This window comes from Canis aureus, chromosome 29 (genome assembly GCF_053574225.1).
Source record: "Canis aureus isolate CA01 chromosome 29, VMU_Caureus_v.1.0, whole genome shotgun sequence".
In the NCBI taxonomy this organism is placed as follows: Eukaryota; Metazoa; Chordata; class Mammalia; order Carnivora; family Canidae; genus Canis; species Canis aureus.
In genome coordinates, this window is record NC_135639.1 from 37417896 (window position 1) to 37440937 (window position 23042).

General features: G+C 40.3%; 1 protein-coding gene and 1 long non-coding RNA gene across 23 annotated transcripts in view; one reads left to right on the top strand and one right to left on the bottom strand.

Moving 5' to 3' along the window:
* The window catches only part of CSGALNACT2 (chondroitin sulfate N-acetylgalactosaminyltransferase 2), a 66888-nt gene that overhangs the window by 1301 nt on the left and 42545 nt on the right, over positions 1-23042 (top strand). For 19 of the 21 annotated variants that reach the window (XR_013368243.1, XR_013368244.1, XR_013368246.1 and 16 more), the window contains exon 1: positions 8554-8699. The exons of 1 other annotated variant lie outside the window; for it this stretch is intronic. The gene's annotated coding sequence lies outside the window, so the exon portion shown is untranslated. Of the gene's footprint in view, positions 1-8553; positions 8700-23042 lie in introns of those variants that run through there. One more of the 21 variants, XM_077878474.1, reaches the window with a different exon arrangement.
* LOC144301438 (uncharacterized) lies at positions 330-8387 on the bottom strand. Of its 2 annotated transcripts, none has more exons than XR_013368264.1 (3): positions 7908-8387; positions 1217-1413; positions 330-998 (listed from the first exon to the last, which is right to left on the bottom strand). It is a non-coding gene; the product is annotated as an uncharacterized LOC144301438 (long non-coding RNA). The 2 variants fall into 2 exon arrangements; XR_013368263.1 differs by having other exon boundaries at positions 7885-8387.

Sequence of the window (23042 nt, forward strand, 5' to 3'; positions counted from 1 at the left end):
GGAGTGATACAGAGGATGGAAGGATTCTGGTCTTTCATGAGATAGTCATTGAAGTAAAAGAAGTATTGTGTGGGGGACTTGGGTGACTCAGTGGTTGAGCATCCACCTTTGGCTCAGGTCATGATTCCGGGGTTCTGGGATAAAGTCCCACATCAGGCTCCCCTTGGGGAGCCTGCTTCTCCCTCTGCCTCTCTCTCTCTCTGTGTCTCTCATGAATAAATAAAATATTTTTTTAAAAAAAGCATTGTGGTAGAAAATTGTATTTTTTTCAGAGGACCCCAATTATCTATAATCTTAAGTTTCATGGAAATAAGTAAAGACCATCCAAATGAGAACAAGCAGAGGTTATTTATTCTGAACTTGCTATAGTAAGAGAGTCAACCACCATCAGTTGGTTTTGACAGAAACTCGAACGCAGGCAGAGGAGGGAAAAGCTTTACAGTAAAAAAGGGGGTGAGGGAGAGAGGCTTCAGGCACGTTGTGCTTGGAAGTTGTTGGCAGGGGGAAGCGGAAGGTAGGCTACCTAGAAGTCGGGCATCTTATGAGATTTGCTTTGGGAACATATTTGGCTCTCTGTGATTGGTTCTGATTTGGAAATAGCAAAAGTGGGGAACGTGGCAGTCATAGACCAAGCCCCGACCATTCTGGGCCAGTTCCTACAGAGGTATGGGTCAGGGCTTCTCAGTTTACATGTGGTCTGGTCATTGTATGTCTGCATATTGTCTCTCAGTCTTCCTTTCTGATCATTTTCTTGCTTGTGAGAAGTTGGTGAATTTAGGGAAGTCTAGAAATCCAGATCTTAAAAAAAAAAAAAAAAAAAGAAATCCAGATCTTCACCACTTTGAGATTGATTGTTCAGTCCTCTACAAGGCCAACTGTATCATGAAGTCTTTTCAGCCTTTCTGTTGTATCACCATGAGGATCATCTGATGAGGAAAGTAGCTGTGCAGAAGCATTTCAGACCCTGGATAGAATGCAGTGGACCAGTATTACTACCCCTATGACATAAATAAGAATGAGAACAATTAATAACCCCTGTCAGATGCTTTGAACCCAGAATCCTAACCCAGGCCCAAGAATAAATTCCATACAGGTCCTGAGGGTCAGTTTTACAGAGCAAGTAGCTTTTACCCGTAAGGCACTGTAGAGCCTGCCCCACCTTCCCTGTGTCACTGATCCAAGGACAGTATTAGGATTGGCACACACCATGACTTACCCACATGAAATTTAGAACAATGCAGCTGTCCCTTTACAGCTTCTCCAGTGTCAATTTAAGGTAGTAATCAATTTGTGCTCCATGAATAGTTTCAGGGAGAAAATTTAGTTGTTTGGCATCATGATCTGCAGAGCGTTGCCTTTAGCTTCAATATTGTTGTCTCTTTTTGCATGGTTCTCGACCTTCATAGTAGTCACCTTTGTAGTAAATAGAATGCATCTAAAAGTTGCTTAACTTGTCCATTTTTGTGGGGGTTCTAGCATCCCAAAGTTGTGTGGCACCCCAAAAACATATTTCCTGTCTATATTATATGTTTACCCTCTAGTCTTTGGCTAGTTAACAAGCTGTAGTAAATGCAACACCTTCTGCCATTTTGACTGATTTTACCTCAGGAGAGGACTAAATTCTAAAGGAGACCTTCAATTAATGATAGTACATGCTGCTTGATATCTTCCAGCTTCGAGAATGATCCATCAGCAAACAGGATTAGTTCAGGGTTCTCAATATGAGACTATAATACATGTGAGTAAGGTACAGAGAGTTCCCAAATTATCTGAGGTAAAATGATCACTAGGCTCCCCTTCTTCTGCTAAGAGAAGCAGAATGTCTGGATTCAGGGTATTGTAGCAGTAAGTAGTACCTGAGAGGGAGAGAGTAATAGAATTTCATAAGATGTTAAGCAGCTGGCTGAGAAGTGCTGTTTCCAGTCAATAGTAATGTCTCTACTTCAGGAAGGATCATGAGGTCAAGCGAGGAGCCTGGAACTAGCTCGGCAGAAGCATCCACAAATTTTGCAGCAGAACACCTGCCCTAACACTAGGGGCATATAGCATGTCAAGGGAAGGCTAGGTAGTAAGTGATGGGTTTTGGATGGTTCCCGTGAAACTCCAAGGTCTTGTCCAGATTGCTCATGCACAAATAGACAGAAGGGCCTTCTGTTGTTTCAGATGTCTAGGGAAAGAGGTCACTGAGGAGCCACCTTCAGGTTCCAGAAAGCCTGTTCATTTTGGGGCTCCCAGAGGAGAGAATCTCTTACTAAGAACTTAGTTCATAAAGAGGTATAAAAATCACAGAAAAATTTAGCAACAATGGGGCTGAAAAATCTAGTGGAACCTTTAAATCCTGGGATCCCTGGATACCTCAGCAGTTGAGCATCTGCCTTTGGCTCAGGGCATGATCCCAGGGTCCAGAATTGAGTCCCACATTGGGTTCCCTGCGAGGAGCCTGCTTCATCTTCTGCCTATGTTTCTGCTTCTCTCTCTCTCTCTCTTTCTCTCTCTCTCTCTCCCTCTGTGTGTCTTTCATGAATAAATAAAATCCTTAAAAATAAATAAATAAACCTTTAAATCCTCTCAGATGTGATTTTGTGAAGGAGCTACCATAGATTTGAGTAGGTTTTAGTCTATCAGAAGAGAATGTTTTCTGCTTCTAGTTGAACCACATCCTAAATAATAGACTGTATTTTGGCAAAATGGCAATTTGTCTTTTGAAATATTATGACCTTCTTCTAAGGCTGAGAATAAGTAAATGGAATCCTTTTTTCTCTGAGTAGAGTAGGAGATCATCTACATATGGTGTCCTAACAATCACAAGGGAAATTTAGATAACTTAAATTAGATAATTTAATTTTTTTTCATTTTTCCTTTTCATTTAATTAAAATTAGATCATTTAGATCTTGATTAACAACTTGAGAAAAATAGTAGGATACTTCGGTGAACCCTTGGGGCATGACCATCCTGAAGGACAGTTATCTTCCCCAGGTGAAGGTAAGAAAGGTACTGTCGTCATTCAAACACATATTCAAAAGACAAATAGTATGTGAGTCCATTCATATGAGTTACATAGAGCAGTCAAATTCATAGAGGCAGAAAGTAGAATGTTGGTTGCCAGGGGCCAGGAGAAGGTAAAGTGGGGAGTTAGTATTTATGGGGGAAGAGTTTCAATGTGGGATGAGGAAAAAGTTCTGGAGCTGGATAGTGGCGATGGCTATGTAGAACAATGTAAATGTACTTCATACCACTGAACTGTATACTTAATGGTTAAAATTGTAGGGTTTATGTTGTGGAAATTTGCTATTAATATGTACAAAAAGTTATTGACTGTCCTGTTCTAGAAGCACATTGAAAAAAGCGAGCAAAGATTCACTACAGCCAGTGTCTTCAGCAAGTGGCTCACAGGATGGTATATGGGCCAGAGAATGGGGAATAACAATTTTGTGAATGGCCCTGAGGCCATTCTTTACTGCCAGGATGGGCATATTACAAGGGTAGGGTACAAGAAGATCTTTGGATATAAGACTTCAACTATAGATTTAATCCCTTCCTTTGCTTTTGGTTTCAAGGGATATTGGAGAAGTTTGGGTAATGGTTTGGTAGGTTCTCTCTAAACTTTAATAGATTCTACTCCAATTATTCTTATTCCATTACAGTAGAATTTTTAGCCCAGAAAGTGTCAGGTATATTTGATACACACCCCCAGGTAAGAAAATTATCTGGGGGTGTGTATCAAATATAATGGAGAATCCAGAGCAGAATCAGCTTGCTTCTGAGTAAAGGGATCCTATGGAATCTCACAAATAGTCCCAAGTACTCTGGCGTGCATTTAGTATTGCAAAGTAAGTTTCTCCCTGTTACCTTTGAAGAGACAATGTCACAGAGCAGGAAGGAATGTTTTGCAATCAACGGCTCAAGGCTCATAGTTATGGTCTGGGAAATAGAGAAAATTGTGGGTTATTTAAAATGCTCACCATCTGCCATATGTTTACTCCTAGGAAAAGACTGAGCAAAAGTGGCAGGGTTTAATGCAGAAAGAGTAGCACCTGAATCTATCAGAAATTGGTGAGGTTGCCATCTACAGTGGGTAGAATTGGCCCCCAAAAGATAAGTTCAAGTCCGTACTTCCAGAGCCTGTGAAATTGACCTTATCCGAAAATAGGGTCTTTATGGATGCAATCATGTTAAGATGAGGTCATGCTGCATTAAGGTGGCCCCTAATCCGATGATTCGTACCCTTACAAGAAGAGGGAAATTTGGACACAAGGAAGACATGGGGGGAAATACCATGTATAGATGGACACTGGTGTGGAGAGAAGACCAAACTCAGGTCTGTGAACCAGCTTGAGCAACAGGGTTCTAGGGCTGTGCCAATGTTCTATCCTATGATTCTCCATATGATAAACAACACGTAGAAAGTACACAAAACATAAAAGACAGCAAAAGGGGATGAAAGGAATGAACTGATTCCATCAAAGATGCCTAACAAATGGAAATCGATAACAAAACCAGATTCCCAAACTAAGAAATAGCCAAGGAACTCCATACAAAGCGAGCAGTGGTCTGACCCAATGCCAATTTACCATATCCTTACAGACTTGATAAACCAAGAACAGCAATTCATAGGGGGCCTCTGTGAATACCATGCCTGATTGAAGCCTCTGGTCTGAGGCAATAAGCAGGGAAGAGCATATCTTGGTGGCGCCACTGGGAAAACGGTGGAAACAAAGATGGTTGGCAAAGCCTATTCAGAGCTTGCTATAGCAAGGAAGTCAGCCCCTATCACTTTCATTTGGCAGGAGCTCAAAAGCAGGCTTAGGGAGTGGGAAAGTTTTACAGACAAAGTAAAGAAGCGTCAGAGATTGTTGGGGGAAAAAAACTACATTCTTCTGGTATTAATATACCACAACAGTACGTTAGTATTTTTCTCAATGGAACTATTTATTTTATGTATATCACCATTACTTGCCACAGAACTTGAATTACTCATTATCTCTCAAAATATAAATTATATACAGTTAGTATTTGATTTAGCAATTCAAAAAATAATAAAAAGCTAACAATTTAAATCCATTGATGGCAGAATCTCAATTTATTTTAAAAACAACAATTCTAATGGGGGATTCAAATAACAGTTTACAAGAAGTGACAGCTGACCCTAACCCTGCTACTTTGATTTCATGTCAGGTTCTGTCCTGGGAGAGCCTCTGCAGTTTCTTCTCTGAGTTTCTGTTTCTTTCACTGTAAACTGAGGACCATAACCTACTCCACAGGGATGTCAAGAGGATTAGAGGGGTTAAAACAGAGGGAGCACTGAGAGAAGCACTTGCTGCTGAGTGCACACTCTGCTTGTGCCAGATGTGGCTACATGGCATGATCAGTAAGGAAAGTGTAGGACAAAGGAAGAAAAACAAATGATATAAATAAAGAAGAAAACCCAGCACTTATAAGGCTAGTGGAGGTAGACAAAGGATAGAATGTTTAACATGGATGGGAGTGGTTCTACTGTGTATTGCAGCACAACAGGAAGTGAGGCTGTTTTGCATCTGGTTAGTGGAAGTAGAGGCTTATCTTGCTATTACTTTGGCCCCCACTAGGGGAAAGTTAGAGCTGTAGAATGAATACTAGTATTTATTCATTCACGCATCTGTGAGTATGCAGAGAACACCTATAATGGGTCAGGTCCTGGGCCTGGTTTAGGGGTGCCTGAGAGAAAAAGGAGAGGCCATGTTCCTGCCCTGGGGGAGTAGATAGTCTCATCCAATTTAAAGTGTCTAAGGACAGCAGAAAGAGAGGACAGCCTGAGCATTTGCCATGATTGGATATGAGAGTAGAGGACAGGTCCAGATACTCCTTTTTCTGTAGACTTCCTAAGGTCCATCATCAGGAATGTCAAATACAGGCTGATTACAACATCTTAACTGAGGATATGTAGTGGACTTAGACTTGGATTGAGAGCTTCAAAGCTGCCAGCCTGGGAATGTAATCCTCTGACAGTTCAGTGGCCTGCCATTTATATTTACTTGCAGTAACACTTTAAGTATTTAAAGAACTTCTGTCTTAACCTCTTTTTTTAAAAAAAAAGATTTATTTATTTATTTATTTATTTATTTATTTATTTATTCAGAGAGAGCAAAAGAGAGGCAGAGACACAGGCAGAGAGAGAAGCAGGCTCCATGCAGGGAGCCCAATGTGGGACTGGATCCCAGGTCTCCAGGATCACACCCCAGGCTGCAGGCAGCGCTAAACCGCTGCGCCACCAGCGCTGCCCAAAGAACTTGTCTTAACCTCTTAAATCCACCAATGTTGTGCTCTATACCCACTCTCTAATTCTCCCAAGAGTGAATACTTCACCTTTCCATTCACACTCCCAAGTTGGATCCTCAGACTTACAGGACAAACAACCATGGCAGGCTTAAACACTAGATAACTTGGGACGTGCAGGTGGCTCAGCGGTTTAGTGCCACCTTCAGCCCAGGGCGTGATCCTGGGGTCCTGGGATTGAGTGGATCTTGCTTCTCCCTCTGCCTGTGTTTCTGCCTCTCTCTGTGTGTGTGTGTGTGTGTGTGTGTGTGTGTGTGTGTGTCTTTCATGAACAAATAAATATCTTTTAAAGAAACACTAGATAACTAATTTATACTACATAGACTCACACAAGACTGATTGCCATACTAGAGCATAATAACTAGGCATCCAGACAGAAAGCTTAATTATGTCAGACAGTAAACTTAATCATTCCTGCCATCTGCTCAAGGGGCTAGTCAAGTGGCAGAGATTCTGGGTAAGGGAGAGATCCTTGTGTGTTCTTATTTTAATCAATTCAATTCACATTTATTGAACACTTCCTATGTGTAAAGTACTGGTAGAGGAAAAAGACATGGTCCTTATCCTCAGAAGGTCACAGACCCATGGAATCTATGACTAGATGAATTATTCAGTCTTGGGCCAGATTTGGGGAAGGAGTGTTAACACTATAAATGTTTATTTACATTTGCACAGAAATGACATGAAAGAGGAATGACAACTTGAAATTAGGAAGAGGCTGGAGGGCAGCCCCGGTGGCTCAGCGGTTTAGCGCTGCCTTCCGCCTGGGGCATGATCCTGGAGACTGGGGATCGAGTCCCACGTCAGGCTCCCTGCATGGAGCCTGCTTCTCCCTCTGCCCGTGTCTCTGCGTCTCTCAAGAAATAATAAATAAATCTTAAAAAAAAAAAAAAAGGAAGAGGCTGGACATTCAGCAAGCCTATCTTAGAAGAAGGCTATCCAGACTCTCTTACCTGTGGGATTTCCCACAAGACACATCTGAGAAGACTATCTGTATTAAAGACATCCCAGTAACCATCATCCAGTGAAGACAGCTTTGATTAGGAGCAAATCCTCCTTTCTAGGAATGCTACTTCTACAGGATGCATCCCATCCATAGTCACCTCCATTTTCTGCTCTAAGTAATGTACTCAATGGTGACAGTAACCTTCAATTGCCTGCCACCTGCCAGGTAGAGTGCCAAACCCTTCAGACACAGAATTGCTTTTAACCTTCACAACAACCTTAGGGAAGCGTCTGCTATTGTTATTGTCCCTACAACACAGCTTGAGGAAAAAGGCTAAGAGAGGCTGTGTGGTAACCTGCGCTAAGGAAAGCAGAGCCTGATGGGAGGCCAGACCCCAGAGCTGCTCTTAGAACCTTCGTGTCCTGCCCAGACACAGGCAGGGGCTGGTGCTGCCTGACATCCCCTCCCCTGCTCAGACCATCACTCCCTAGGGCAGGACAAAGTGCCTTGGGGATGCCCTGAAATGAGCAGTTGAGTAGAGGGGATGCTAGGGAGGGCTTTCTCCCCCCCCCCCCCACTAAAATCAGACAATATCAGATCTCAAGCCATCTTCCACAATGTCTACCTCAAATCCCTCGGTTCACATACAAGGAAATCCTGGTCCAAAGAAACGGAATGGCTAAAGGTCCAGCGGCAGCTCAGGACTTCCTTGCTGCGGTCTCACGCGCGGCCCAGCGCCCTCGAGGATGCCCGGACACCTCTGGCGACCTATCAGTCCTTAGCTCAGTGTCCACCAAGGCATTCATCGACCCTTCAAGCTCCCAGGACAGGGGTCCGGGGCAGGACACAGCTGCCACCCTCAGCCGAGTCCCTCCCACTCTGAGGGTCAGCCGTCCTTGGGTCCTTCCTTGGGTCTCCGCGGACTCTTGCTCCCGCGGAAACGGTTTTCTGCCTGGGGCAATCTCCCGGTCTGCACAGATCATCCTTCGAGCTGCGCGCGCGCGCACACACACACACACACACACACACACACACACACACACACACACACTTTAAATAGACAATTGATTAATCAGAACCATATGCCGGTTTGTAGGCTTCCTAAGCCCGACGCTGGGCGCGGGCGGGAAAGCGGGCGGGGCCGTCGGGGTCGGCTGTGGGCGGGGCCCGGGCGTGGGCGGGGCCGTCGGGGTCGACTGTGGGCGGGGCCTGGGCGGGGGCGGGGCCCGGGCGGGGGCGGGGGCGGGGCTGAGCGGGCGCGCGCCGCGGCGGCAGCCTCATTTCCTCACGCGCGCCGGAAGTGGCGGTTGTCGGCGCGGCGGAGCGCGGAGGGCTGGGAGGCGGCGGTGTCCCCTGCGCGCCGGGCGCCGCGGGTGTCTGCCTGCAGCCGGGGAGGAGGCGTAGCCGGGCGGTGGTGGCCTTGCATCCACGGTGAGCGCGGTGAGTACGCGGCCCCACCCAGCGTCGCCTGTCCGCGGCTCTCGCGGCTCGGGCCCGGGCAGTGCGAGCGCCCGGGCGCGGGCGGAGGGCTGCGGGTCCCGGTCCGGGTCGGGTCGCGTCGCGTCGCGTCACGGCCGAGCCCCGGGGTTGGGACGGGGGCGGGAGGCCCCTATCGGATGGGGTCCCCTCCTGGACAAGCCCTCGGAGGACCGCTGCGGTGTCAGGAAGAGTCACAGCTTTTCGGAGCAGTTTGAGTTCTCTTTGGAGGACGATGCTGTCAGAGGACCGTTGCTGTGGGTGTGTTTTATTTTTACCACTTTCTTTTTCCATCTAACTCCCATCCTCTCCGCTTCTCTCCGTGCACAAACTCTCTAGTCAGCTGTTGCCTCCTTCTGGCGTTAACGGAGTATTCTCTTGACAGCAGCCCCTCGCCGTATCTGTCTGTATCTGCCCGACCGCAGGCGCCTTTCAGAGATGCACATTTGTGTAGGAATCAGTGCGGCCGAGGAGGCTACAGGACAGGGAGCCTCTTGCGTTTTCAGTCTTCATCTGGAAAATTGCGCTATTCCTGAACAACTTCCGGAGGAATCATTTCTAAACGCGATGGTGATGCTTTAAGTGTGTGCGTGTGTGAGGACATTATTGGCAGGATGAAAATTCAATTATAAATCTTAAGCTTTTATCTTCCAGCCTGTCCTTGAGATTTATATGCAGTGTCTGGACATTTAATCTCATTGAAGATTCTCAGGAGCTGAGTCTTCATTTCTGGTGGAATCAATGTTGTCTTTCAATGTTGTATTAAGGGACACCTTAGTGGCCCAGTGTTTGAGCATCTGCCTTAGGCCCAGGCGTCATCCGGAGCCTTGGGATTGAGTCCCGTGTCAGGCTCCCCGCAGGGAGCCTGCTTCTCCCTCTGCTTGTGTCTCTGCCTCTCTCTGTGTGTCTCTCATGAGTAAGTAAGTAAATCTAAAAAATAAACAAATAAAAATGTTGTATTAAAACAGTACGTCCATACTTGGAGGTGGGAAACCAAGTGTTTTATGACTAACAATGTTAATCTTCATTTTGTATTATTATCCTGATGTGTCTAAAGCTGTCTTATGACTAAATGTAAAAAGGGTGTTGGGTTTCCAGTATCTATGGCTAAATATGGTTAACTGATCCAATATTTATTGAATATCGACATAAATATGCATAGTTTTCATTCCAGACAGTTTGGAAATTACATTTTTTTTCTTAACTTTTTTATTTAAGTATGAAATACAGATGAAGTCATCAGGTACATAAATCTTAATTGCACAACTGAGTGGGTTTTTATATATTTAATAACTTGTGTAACCATAAGCTACACCAAATTACACTTATAGAACATTTCCCAGGAGTTTCCCTCTGCTTCTTCCGAGTTTTACTCTTGCCCACCCCCATCAATGTTCTGATTTCTGTCATTATCTGTTAGTTTTCTTTATGCTCAGCACATTGCTTGTGAGATTCACCCATGATGTTTCAAGTTCATTTTTAAAGTTGCTGTTCAATATTCCATTGATATGACTATATGACTATTCTTTTGTTGATGGATATTTGTGTTTTCAATTTCTATTTTTACATATTTTGAAGAATGCTAGGAACATTCTTATAAATGTTATTGGTGAACACCTATGTGCATTTCTTCAGCTGTGGAATAACTCTCATAAGGTAGGCAGAAAATTGTTTGAGCCAAGATAGAGTCTTTCTTTTTCAGTATAATTTCTTTTAACTTCTGTAAAAAGGATAACTATTTTGAGTTCAAGACTTAAGTGATTCATTACTATATTATTATTTATTTATTTGGTTGCACACCTGTAACAATCTTCTGCCAGACTGTCATTATTTGTTTAACTCTTAGATAAGTCTGTTAGAGTTGGTGACGATCTATCCCTGAAGCTTATTGCATAACACTTAGGTAAGAACTGTGTTACTCAAGTTGGTGGTTGTTAGGGGAAACGAAACACCACAAGGATAGGACTAAAAATGGATTGAAGAATCATGGGACTGCAAGTCAAAGAACTTACCTTGTTGCTAAAGTACTATATGAGTACTGTGTGTAAATATAAAATTGTTACAAATGTGAATTTACGCAGGAGTACAGCGATTTCCAACAGATGCTGAGTTGCTGATACATTTATAATGGGGACGAACAACAGAAATCAGTAGCATATGAGAGATGCCCCAGGCTGAACAAATGCATAGAAATAGACCTGAATCAATAGAGTTGATGTAAGAAACAGAGGAAAACTTTAAAATTACTATTAGTATGTTCAGATTTGGGAGGGCATCATGCCTATTGAACATATTCAGGCTGCCCTGAAAACAAACAGTTCTTGAATATTAAAACATAGAAAGTAGGGGGAAAAATAGCTATGACATGAAAAATAGATCCAGAAGAGTCAGTGAAAATCTCATAGCAGTTCTATGGAATAGAAATTAGAAATAGAAATTAGGAATAGAAATTAGGAATAAAAATTAGAAAAGGAGAAATAACCACAAAAATCATGAGGGTAGGCGTATCCAGGCAGAATCTTGGGCCTCTAGAAAGATGTATCAGAAGATAAAGTACTGGAAAATCTAATAAATCAGCCCTTCCCTCTTTGGTCTCCATTTCATCTGTGTAGTGGGAATGATCAGTAAGTATACATTTTCAGCAGGCTTGTAGAAAGATGTGGCATAGGTTAAGGGTTTCTGGTTGTGCTAACAGCCCCTGTTTCCCATTCTCCTCCCTTCTTCTCCCCTCTCACAAATCAAAAGAGATAACAGATTTTCCATTCTTACCTTATGGTAGAATGGAAACAAAATACTATGTCAAAAGAAGAAAGGAAGGAAAGGAGGAAATTTCTGAGTCAAAGTATCTGAGTTTATGAATGGACTAGACAGTAGACTAGACTGAGAGTCTTAAGAGTATCGATAGACACACAAAGATACATTCCAATGAAAGTTATGAACTTCATGGACAAATTAATATACAGTCTCATAAGCTTCCAAAGAGAAACATGGTTACCTATAAGTGCAAACAAGATTTGCACTTAGACTTCTAATCTGGAGCATGGAATGTTAGATAACAGTGGAGCAGTGTTTAAAAAGTACTTATGAGACATATTTTGAACTAAGAAATTATACCTATCATTCAAAGTGGGGGCAAAATAGGGGCCTCTGGGCAGCACAGTCAACTAAGCTTCTGACTCTTAGTTTTAGTTCAGGTCATGATCTTGGGGTTCTGAGATCACGCCCCATGTCGGGCTCCGAGCTCAGCGAGGAATCTGCTAGAGTTTCTCTCTCCCTCTGCCTCAACCCATGCTCACTCACTCTCTTATTCTTAACAAAAAAAAAAAAAAAATCTTAAAAAAAAAAAGTAGGGACAAAACAAAGTTATTTTCACCCACACCCACTAGGAATACCCTAGGATGTATTGTATCAAGTGAAAAAAAAATTTTTTTTCAAAGATTTTACTTATTCATGAGAGACACAGAGGGAGAAGCAGGCTCCCTGCTGGAGCCGAATGTGGGACTTGATCCCAGGACCCTAGGATCATGCCCTGAGCCAAAGGCAGACACTCAATCGCTGAGACACCCAGGTGTCCCTCAAGTAAAAAATTAATCCAAGAAAAATAGATGTGGAAATCAAGAAATAGTGACCAAAGAAAATAGTATAATTTATTTCTTGGCTACAAGGCATTAATAATGATAACTAAGACATGCTCAGGAAGGATTCATAGAACTTAGTAGTTAAAGTCTATAATCTGGAACAAATACTTAACATGATTTTAAAAGTTGTTTGGGAAGGTGGGAAATAGGTAAAGCCATCTTGGAAGGCTTAACCTGAGCAAGGGAAAAGCTATAGATTAGATACTGACCAATTTACATGCTGGAATAAAAACTTTAAGGAACTTTGACTTAGCAGTTCCATTTTAAGAAATTTATTCTATAGGTGAAATAACATGGTTCCACATGTTATGCTGGGATGTTTAATATAGTGGCAGTAGATTTGGAAGGATACACGAAAACTGGTGAAGAGACCTGGGCCTCTGGGCTAGAAGGAAGAAGTTTCCCTTTATACCCTTATATTTAACTTTTTCCCCATGTGTATTTATTTTGTGGAATTTTAGAAATGTAAAAAAATTTAAGTATACAAAAATGTAAAGATTCAGACCATGAATTGCCAAATATGACTGGCCACCTATATTTAGTATGACCTGTGACCTAAGAGTGGAGTGGCTTTTATATTTTTAAGTGCTTGAAAACAAACAAAAAATGAAAACAAAACAAAAGAAGAATAATACTTTGTGAGATTAATTATAGGTAGTTCAACTTTCAGTATCCATTGGAATACAACTATGCTCACTCATTTACACATTTCCTTTTTTTTTTTTTTCATTTATTTATTCATGAGAGACAGAGAAGCAGAGACGTAGGCAGAGGGAGAAGCAGGCTCCACGCAGGGAGCCTGATGTGGTACTCGATCCAGACCCGGGATCATGCCCTGAACCAAAGGCAGAAGCTCAACTGCTGAGCCACCCAGATGACACCCTATTTACACATTTTCTGTGGCTGCTTTTGTGCTCCAGGGCAGAGTTGAATGGTTGTGATAATTCACTACATGGCCCTTTACCTGAAATGTTTGTTAATCCCTGGTTTAGAGCCAGAAATAGACCTCCATATGCATAGAAATTTTGCTTATGACAAAAACGGTATTTCAAATTAGTGACAAGAGAATGGTAAGAATTGGCTATTTAATACATGGTAAGAATTGGCTATTTAGGATTATTTCTAGTAGGAAAGCTAAAATGGAGAAGTCCTGCAGGAAGAGACCATTTGACTCCGTTAACAACAAAACAAAACTTTGCATAAGGGGAATAACACCTAACACTGAGCACTTAATGATTGTCATGTTTTAATTGACTAATTGTTAAAATAATACTGCAATACTGTAGTTATTCCTACTTAACAGATGAGAAAAGCTTACAGAGATTAAAGAATAATGAAGAATTAGAAAGTTGTAGAGCAGATGTATGAATTTAGCCCATCTGTCTCCCAAGCCTATTATATGGACAAGATAAACTAAAAGTTTATAATCTGTTAATACCATTTTATAGGTATTATCTGTGTAAAACATCTGAGTCAAACTCATTCCTTTTGAATACCCTATTGTGTAAATATCTACAGTTTACTTAATCTTTCTCCTTTTGATAGACTTTAAGTTGCTTTTATTTTGCTGTTACATATAGCAGTAGTAAACATAGATGTGATTACACACTAGTATGAGTATTTATGTAGTATGGAGTCCTTTTTTTTTTTTTTTTAAAGATTTTTTATTTATTCATGAGAGACCCAGAGAGAGAGAGAGAGAGAGAGAGAGAGAGAGAGAGGCAGAGACACAGGCAGAGAGAGCAGCAGGCTCCATGCAGGGAGCCTGACATGGGACTCGACCCTGGGTTCCCAGGATCACACCCTGGGCTGAAGGCAGCGCTAAACCGCTGAGCCACTCGGGCTGCCCCAGTATGTAGTCTTAAAAATCTTAAAAGTGGAATTGTGAATTGCTGGATTAAAAAGCATGTACATTAAATCAAATTTGCCCTCCAAAAAATAAGGGGTGTGTGTGTGTGTGCGTGTCTGTTTATAGTTTATCTTTAATGAAAGGAATTGAAACATCTTGGAAGGTTGGACCTTGGTCATTTTAGACAAATACTTCATTTTATAGATGAAAGCCAGATAGGTAAGTATTATGCCCAAGATTATACAATTATTAAGTAGCTGTTATATCTACTTGATTTTTGTAGTTGTTTTTCCTGTGCCACAGGCTACTTTTGACACATATTTCTGTTTTACCTATAGCGTTAGCATGAATATTACTATTACTTGTTTTGCTGAAATCTGGGTACCTTGAATATAATTTTCCCCAGAAACACTTCTCAAAATGATCTGGTATTACTTGTTCTTAGCTCCCAACACAGTGTGACTGTCTTAATCAATTAAGACAGCTATAACAAAGTACTGTAGGGATCCCTGGGTGGCGCAGCGGTTTGGCGCCTGCCTTTGGCCCAGGGCGCGATCCTGGAGACCCGGGATCGAATCCCACATCGGGCTCCCGGTGCATGGAGCCTGCTTCTCCCTCTGCCTGTGTCTCTGCCTCTCTCTCTCTCTCTGTGTGTGTGACTATCGTAAATTAAAAAAAATAAAATAAAAAAAAAAAAAAACAAAAAAAAACCAAAGTACCGTAGACTGGCTTATGAATAATAGAAACTTATTTCTCTTAGTCTGAAATCAGAGTGCCAGCATAGTCGAGCTCTGGTGAAGGCCCTTTTCTGGGTTATTACAGACTGCCAACCTGTATCTTCACATGGCTGAGAGAGGGCTATGATGCTCTCTGGGATCTCTTTCATAAAAGCACTAATCCCATTAAGGAGGGGTGCACCCTCATGACCTACTTAACCTCCCAAAAGCCTTATCCCTAATATTATCCCATTGGAGGTTAGGACTTCAACATATGAATGGGGGCTGGGGAGAGAAGCATTCAGTCCATAGCAGTGCGTAACGCATAGTAGGTACTTAAACATTTGTTATGAATGAGTACTACTTTCTGGTGATCAGTACTTTTATTTCTAAAGACTTACAAACCATTTATTCAATAACATGTTAAAAAAAAATCCATGTATCATTGTAACTCATCAATTGATGAAGAAATAAAAGGTTCTAATTCCTTCCCTTATAAATATTTGTTTATACTTCGTAATGTCTTAATTTGTTTTTCTAACAGTGCTTATGTTTTCCAAATAATTTTGTAACTTTGTTTTTGTTATGTAAAAAATGAGCTAAAAATTATATAAATTTATATAATTTATATAAATTATATAAATTTATAATTTTTTGAAAACTTTAGTAAGAAATTGTACAAAAATTTAGGAAGACTATATAGAATAGAACTTTTAAAATAAATAGATTCAAATGGATTGTATTTTGCAAAACGTAGTAGGTTACTCTTACTGCAGAAGTTATTTTGACACACTGCAGTGTATCATGGAAATGATGTATGAAATATGTGTAATTAGTACTATAAAATTATAGAATCAAAAGATTGAGTAGAAACTGCTTAAAAGTCATATTATTATGTGTAGGATCAGTGTCATAGAATGAACTGTGCTTAGCGCTTTTCTGTTGTCTCAAAATCGCAATGCAAATAGAACAGATGTAATGAGACCTTCAGAGTAATATAAGTTCTACTTTTTTTAGAGAGCAGTTGTTTAATTTTGTTTTTGTTGTTTTAAAGATTTTTTATTTTTTATTTTATTTTATTTATTTATTTATAAGATTTTATTTATTCATAGAGACGCAGGCAGAGACACAGGCAGAGGGAGAAGCAGGCAGAGAGAGAAGCAGGCTCCATGCAGGAGCCCGACGTGGGACTCGATCCCGGGTCTCCAGGATCACACCCCGGGCTGCAGGCAGCGCTAAACCGCTGCGCCACCGGGGCTGCCCAAGATTTTTTATTTTTAAGTAATCTCTACACCCAATGTAGGACTCAAACTCACGACCCCAAAACCAAGAGTTCTATGCTCTACTCACTTAGCCAGCTAGGTACCCCTCTTATTTTTGTGTTTTTAAATTCAAACTTGGAGTCAACAAATCTTCATGCTTGTCTTAATGAACACAATGGAGTTTTCCTAAAATGTTTCTTTGGTGCTACTACTAAAACTAAATCTGATTTTGTTTTATTTTTTAAATAGCTTCATTGAAGTATCATTGACATACAGTAAACTATATATATTTAAAGTATATAATTTGATAATTTGAACATATGTATACACCTTTGAAATCATCACCACAGTCAAAATGATAGATCATATCTATCATTCCTAAAAGTTTCCTGTGCTCTTTTATAATTGCTTCCTGTTACCACTTCCCTGACCCACTATTCCACCACCACCTCCCCCCCCCTCCCGGGCAGGCAACCACTGACTCATAGTGTTTTCTATCGCTACAAATTGCTTACATTTTCTGGAATTTTATATAAATGGAATCATACAGTATATAATCTGTTGTTGAGCGTTTGTCAATAAGAATAATTACTGAGATTCACCCATTATGATGCATGTATCAGAATGGCTATACCAGTTTATTTATCCATTCACTTGTAAACACTTGAGTTGTTTCTAGTTTTTGGCTATTACCTATAAAACTATGAGTATTTGTTTACAAATCTTTGTACAGACATATGCTTTCATTTCTCTCAGACCAATATCTAGGAATGAAATGACTGAATCAAGATAGGCTTACGTTTAACTTGTTAGGAAACTGTAAAGTCATTTTACATTCCCACCAGCAGGATATGAAAGTTGTAGTTCTTCCACATTGTCACCAACACATCACTTTTTAATTTTAACTTTTCTAAAATTAGCCAATCTATGTAATGGTATCTCCTTGTGGTTTGACAGTGTTGAACATTTTTTTCATGGGCTTATTTGAAGTGTTTGTGCTTTTTGCCAAGTTTTAACTGAGTTGTGTTTTTTTCTGTTATCACAATTTGATAGTTTTTAAGCATACATGCTGAATATAAGTCCTTTATCAGATATATGCTTTGCACCTATTTTCTCCAGGTCTGTAATTTGTCTATTCATTCTCTTAACAATGTATTTCAAAGAGCACAAGTTAATAAATTTTGATGAAGTCCAGTTTATCAGTTATGCTGTTACTGTTGGATCAAAGAAGCCTTTGCCTAACTTAAGGTCACAAAGATTTTCTTCTGTGCTTGCTTCTAATTGTATAGTTTTAGGTTTTTCATTTAGATTTGTGAATTCATTCCTAGTGGATAGAATTTTGAATTCTATCCTAGTGGATATGAAGTAGTATCTTGGTATAATTTTGATTTTCATTTCCATACTGGCTAATGATGTTGAGCCATCTTCACGTGCTTATAGGCCATTCTTTTTTTATAAATTTATTTTTATTGGTTTTCAGTTTGCCAACATATAGAATAACACCCAGTGCTCATCCCATCAAGTGCCCCCCTCAGTGCCCGTATCCCAGTCACCCCCGCCCCTGCCCCTTCCACCACCCCTAGTTCGTTTCCCGGAGTTAGGAGTCTCCCATGTTCTGTCTCCCTTTCTGGTATTTCCCACTCATTTTTTCTCCTTTCCCCTTTATTCCCTTTCACTATTTTTTATATTCCCCAAATGAATGAGACCATATAATGTCTGTCCTTCTCCGATCGACTTATTTCACTCAGCATAATACCCTCCAGGTCCATCCACGTCGAAGCAAATGGTGGGTATTTGTCATTTCTAATGGCTGAGTAATATTCCATTGTATACATAGAACACATCTTCTTTATCCATTCATCTTTCAGTGGACACCAGGGCTCCTTCCACAGTTTGACTATTGCGGACATTGCTGCCATAAACATCCGGGTGCAAGTGTCCCGGTGTTTCATTGTATCTGTATCTTTGGGGTAAATCCCCAGCAGTGCAATTGCTGGGTCGTAGGGCAGATCTTTTTTTAACTCTTTGAGGACCCTCCACACAGTTTTCCAGAGTGGCTGCACCAGTTCACATTCCCACCAACAGTGCAGGAGGGTTCCCCTTACTCCACATCCTCTCCAACATTTGTTGTTTCCTACTTTGTTAATTTTCCCCATTCTCACTGGTGTGAGGTGGTATCTCATTGTGGTTTTGATTTGTATTTCCCTGATGGCAAGTGATGCAGAGCATTTTCTCATGTGCTTGTTGGCCATGTCCATGTCTTCCTCTGTGAGATTTCTGTTCATGTCTTTTGCCCATTTCATGATTGGATTGTTTGTTTCTTTGCTGTTGAGTTTAATAAGTTCTTTATAGATCTTGGAAACTAGCCCTTTATCGGATACATCATTTGCAAATATCTTCTCCCATTCTGTAGGTTGTCTTTGAGTTTTGTTGACTGTATCTTTTGCTGTGCAAAAGCTTCTTATCTTGATGAAGTCCCAATAGTTCATTTTTGCTTTCGTTTCTCTTGCCTTCATGGATGTATCTTGCAAGAAGTTGCTGTAGCCAAGTTCAAAAAGGGTGTTGCCTGTGTTCTCCTCTAGGATTTTTTTTTTAATTTTTATTTATTTATGATAGTCACACAGGGAGAGAGAGAGAGAGAGAGGCAGAGACACAGGCAGAGGGAGAAGCAGGCTCCATGCAGGGAGCCCGATGTGGGATTCGATCCCGGGTCTCCAGGATCGCGCCCTGGGCCAAAGGCAGGCGCCAAACTGCTGCGCCACCCAGGGATCCCTCCTCTAGGATTTTGATGGATTCTTGTCTCACATTAAGATCTTTCATTCATTTTGAGTTTATCTTTGTGTATGGTGAAAGAGAGTGGTCTAGTTTCATTCTTCTGCATGTGGATGTCCCATTTTCCCAGCACCATTTATTGAAGAGACTGTCTTTTTTCCAGTGGATAGTCTTTCCTGCTTTGTCGAATATTAGTTGACCATAAAGTTGAGGGTCCACTTCTGGATTCTCTATTCTGTTCCATTGATCTATGTGTCTGTTTTTGTGCCAGTACCACACTGTCTTGATGACCACAGACAGCTTTGTAGTACAACCTGAAATCTGGCATTGTGATGCCCCCGGCTCTGGTTTTCTTTTTTAATATTCCCCTGGCTATTTGGGATCTTTTCTGGATTCCACACAAATCTTAAAGTAATTTGTTCCAACTCTCTGAAGAAAGTCCATGGTATTTTGATAGGGATTGCATTAAACGTGTAAATTGCCCTGGGTAACATTGACATTTTCACAATATTAATTCTTCCAATCCATGAGCATGGAATATTTTTCCATCTCTTTGTGTCTTCCTTAATTTCTTTCAGAAGTGTTCTGTAGTTTTTAGGGTATAGATCCTTTACCTCTTTGGTTAGGTTGATTCCTAGGTATCTTATGCTTTTGGGTGCAATCGTAAATGGGATTGACTCCTTAATTTCTCTTTCTTCAGTCTCATTGTTAGTGTATAGAAATGCCACTGACTTCTGAGCATTGATTTTGTATCCTGCCACACTGCCGAATTGCTGTATGAGTTCTAGCAATCTTGGGGTGGAGGCTTTTGGGTTTTCTATGTACAGTATCATGTCATCTGCGAAGAAGGAGAGTTTGACTTCTTTGCCAATTTGAATGCCTTTTATTTCTTTTTGTTGTCTGATTGCTGAGGCTAAGACTTCTAGTACTATGTTGAATAGCAGTGGTGAGAGTGGACATCCCTGATCTTGTTCCTGAGGGGAAAGGCTCCCAGTGTTTCCCCATTGAGAATGATATTTGCTGTGGGCTTTTTGTAGATGGCTTTTAAGATGTTGAGGAATGTTCCCTTTATCCCTACACTCTGAAGAGTTTTGATCAGAAATGGATGCTGTATTTTGTCAAATGCTTTCTCTGCATCTAATGAGAGGATCATATGGTTCTTGTTTTTTCTTTTGTTGATATGATGAATCACATTGATTGTTTTACGAGTGTTGAACCAGCCTTGCATCCCGGGGATAAATCCTACTTGGTCATGGTGAATAATCTTCTTAATGTATTGTTGTATCCTATTGGCTAGTATCTTGTTGAGAATTTTTGCATCCATGTTCATCAGGGATATTGGTCTATAATTCTCCTTTTTGGTGGGGTCTTTGGTTTTGGAATTAAAGTGATGCTGGCCTCATAGAATGAGTTTGGAAGTATTCCATCTCTTTCTATCTTTCCAAACAGCTTTAGTAGAATAGGTATGGTTTCTTCTTTAAACATTTGATAGAATTCCCCAGGGAAGCCATCTGGCCCTGGACTTTTGTGTCTTGGGAGGTTATTGATGACTGCTTCAATTTCCTCCCTGGTTATCGGCCTGTTCAGGTTTTCTATTTCTTCCAGTTCCAGATTTGGGAGTTTGTGGCTTTCCAGAAATGTGTCCATTTCTTCTAGATTGCCTAATTTATTGGTGTATAGCTGCTCATAATATGTTTTTAAAATCGTTTGTATTTCCTTGGTGTTGGTCATGATCTCTCCTTTCTCTTATAGGCCGTTTTTAAGAGAAATGACTAATCAGATCTTTTGCCCATTGGGTTATTTATACTTTCAATGTAAGTTGTTAAGAGTTCTTTATGTATTTTTGATACAGATCCCTATCAATAGATACATGATTTACAAATATTTCCCCCATACCCTAGTTGTCTTTTACTTTATTGAGGATATCCTTTGCAGGACAAAAGTTTTTAATTTTAATGAAGTTCAATTTATTTATTTTGTCTTTGGTCTTTTTGTGTCATATCTAACCAATCACTGCCTAATTGAAAAGCACAGATATTTATACTTATGTTTCCTAAGAGCTTTATATTTTTAACTCTTACATTTAGATCTTTGAACCACTTGGAGTTAAATTTTTATTATAGGGTGAGGTGGGAGTCCAGTTTCATTCTTTTGCATGTGAATATCTGGTTGTCCTAGCACCATTTATTGAAAAGACTATTTGTTCTCCATTGAATTATCTTTCCACCTTGTGGAAATCAGTTGACTTAATGTGAAGGCTTATTTCTGGACCCTAAATTCTATTGATCTATATGTCTATTCCTATGCTAGTACCACACTATCTTTTAAAAAAAAATTATTTGAGGCAGAGCACAAGTGGGGGAAGGAGCAGAGGAAGAGGGACAGGGACAAGCAGACTCCCCACTGAGTGGGGAGCCCAACACAGAGCTCGATCCAGGGCCCTTAGATTTCAATCTGAGCCAAAATCAGATGCTTAATCAACTGGGCCATCCAGGTCCCCTCCACACTATCTTGATTACTGTAGCTTTGAAGTAAGTTTTGAAATGGGAAAGAGTGAGTCCTTCAATTTTGTTCTCCATTCTCTGGACTATGTTGACTATACTGGGTTCCATGAATTTTAGGATTGTCAATTTCCAAAAAGAAGTCATCTGGGATTCTGTAGAGAATTGTGTTGAATCTGTAAATCAATTTGGAGAATATCAGTGTTTTAATAACATTAAGTCTTCCAATCCATGAGCATAGGTGTCTTTCCATTTATTTAAATCTTCTTTAATTTCTTTCAGTAATATTTTATAATTTTCAGAGTATGAATCTCACACTTCTTTTGTTAAAATTATTTCTAAGCATTTTATTCTTTTTGGTGTATATCAAATTGTTTTCTTAATTTCATTTTTAGATTTTCATTGCTGGCATGTAGAAATACACTTGATTTTTATATTCAATATATAAACAACCTGACCAAACTCATTTATTAGCTATAATAGATTTTTAGTGAATTCCTTAGGATTTTCTATATACAAGATCACATTATCTGCAAACATTTGACTTCTTCCTTTCCAACCTAGGTTTCATTCTAGTTCATTTTCTCGCCTAATTGCCCTGACTAGAACCTCCTTCAGTACAGTGTTAATAAGAAGTGATGAGAACAGACATCTTTGTCTTATTCCTGATCTTAAGAGAAAGGCATGCAGTCTGTCACCATTAAATGTGAAGTTAGCTATGGGTTTTTTTTAGTATATGCTCTTTATAAGGTTGAGGTAGCGTCCTTATATTATTAGTTTGTTTTGTGGTTTTATTAAGAAAAGGTGCCAAATTTTGTCAAATGCTTTGTCGATTGATATGATCATATGAGTTTTGTCCTTTATTGATATGGCATAATAAATTAATTGATTTTAATTTTTTAAAAGATTTTATTTATTTACCTGAGAGAGAGAGAAACAGCACATGCACACATGAGCAGGGCAGGGTTGAGAGTGGGTGGAGGGACAGGGAGAAGCTGACTCCCAATGGAGCAGGAACCTTAGAACATGACCTGACCCAAAGGCAGATGATTAACCAACTGAACCACTCAGACACCCCAAATTCATTGATTTTTAGATGATAAACCAACCTTGCATTTCTGGGATAAATCTCACTTGGTTGTGTTATATAATACTTTTTATGTGTTGATGGATTCAGTGTACTAATTTTTTAAATTTTTATTTAAATTCAGTTAATTAACATAATGTTGTACTGGTTTCAGAGGTAGAGGTTAGTGATTTGTCAGTCTTATATAATACCCAGTGCTCATTATATCACATGCCCTTCTTAATGTCCATCACGCAGTTACCCCATCCCCTTGCCCCCCTCCCCTCCAGCAACCCTCAGTTTATTTCCTATGATTAAGAGTCTCTTACGGTTTACCTTTCTGATTTCATATTGTTTTATTTTTTTCCTCTCTTCCCCTATGATCTCCTGTTTTGTTTCTTAAATTCCACATGTGAGTGAGATCATATGATAAATATCTCTGATTGAGTTATTTCATTTAGCAATGATATCCTATGGTTCTATACACATCATTGCAAATGGCA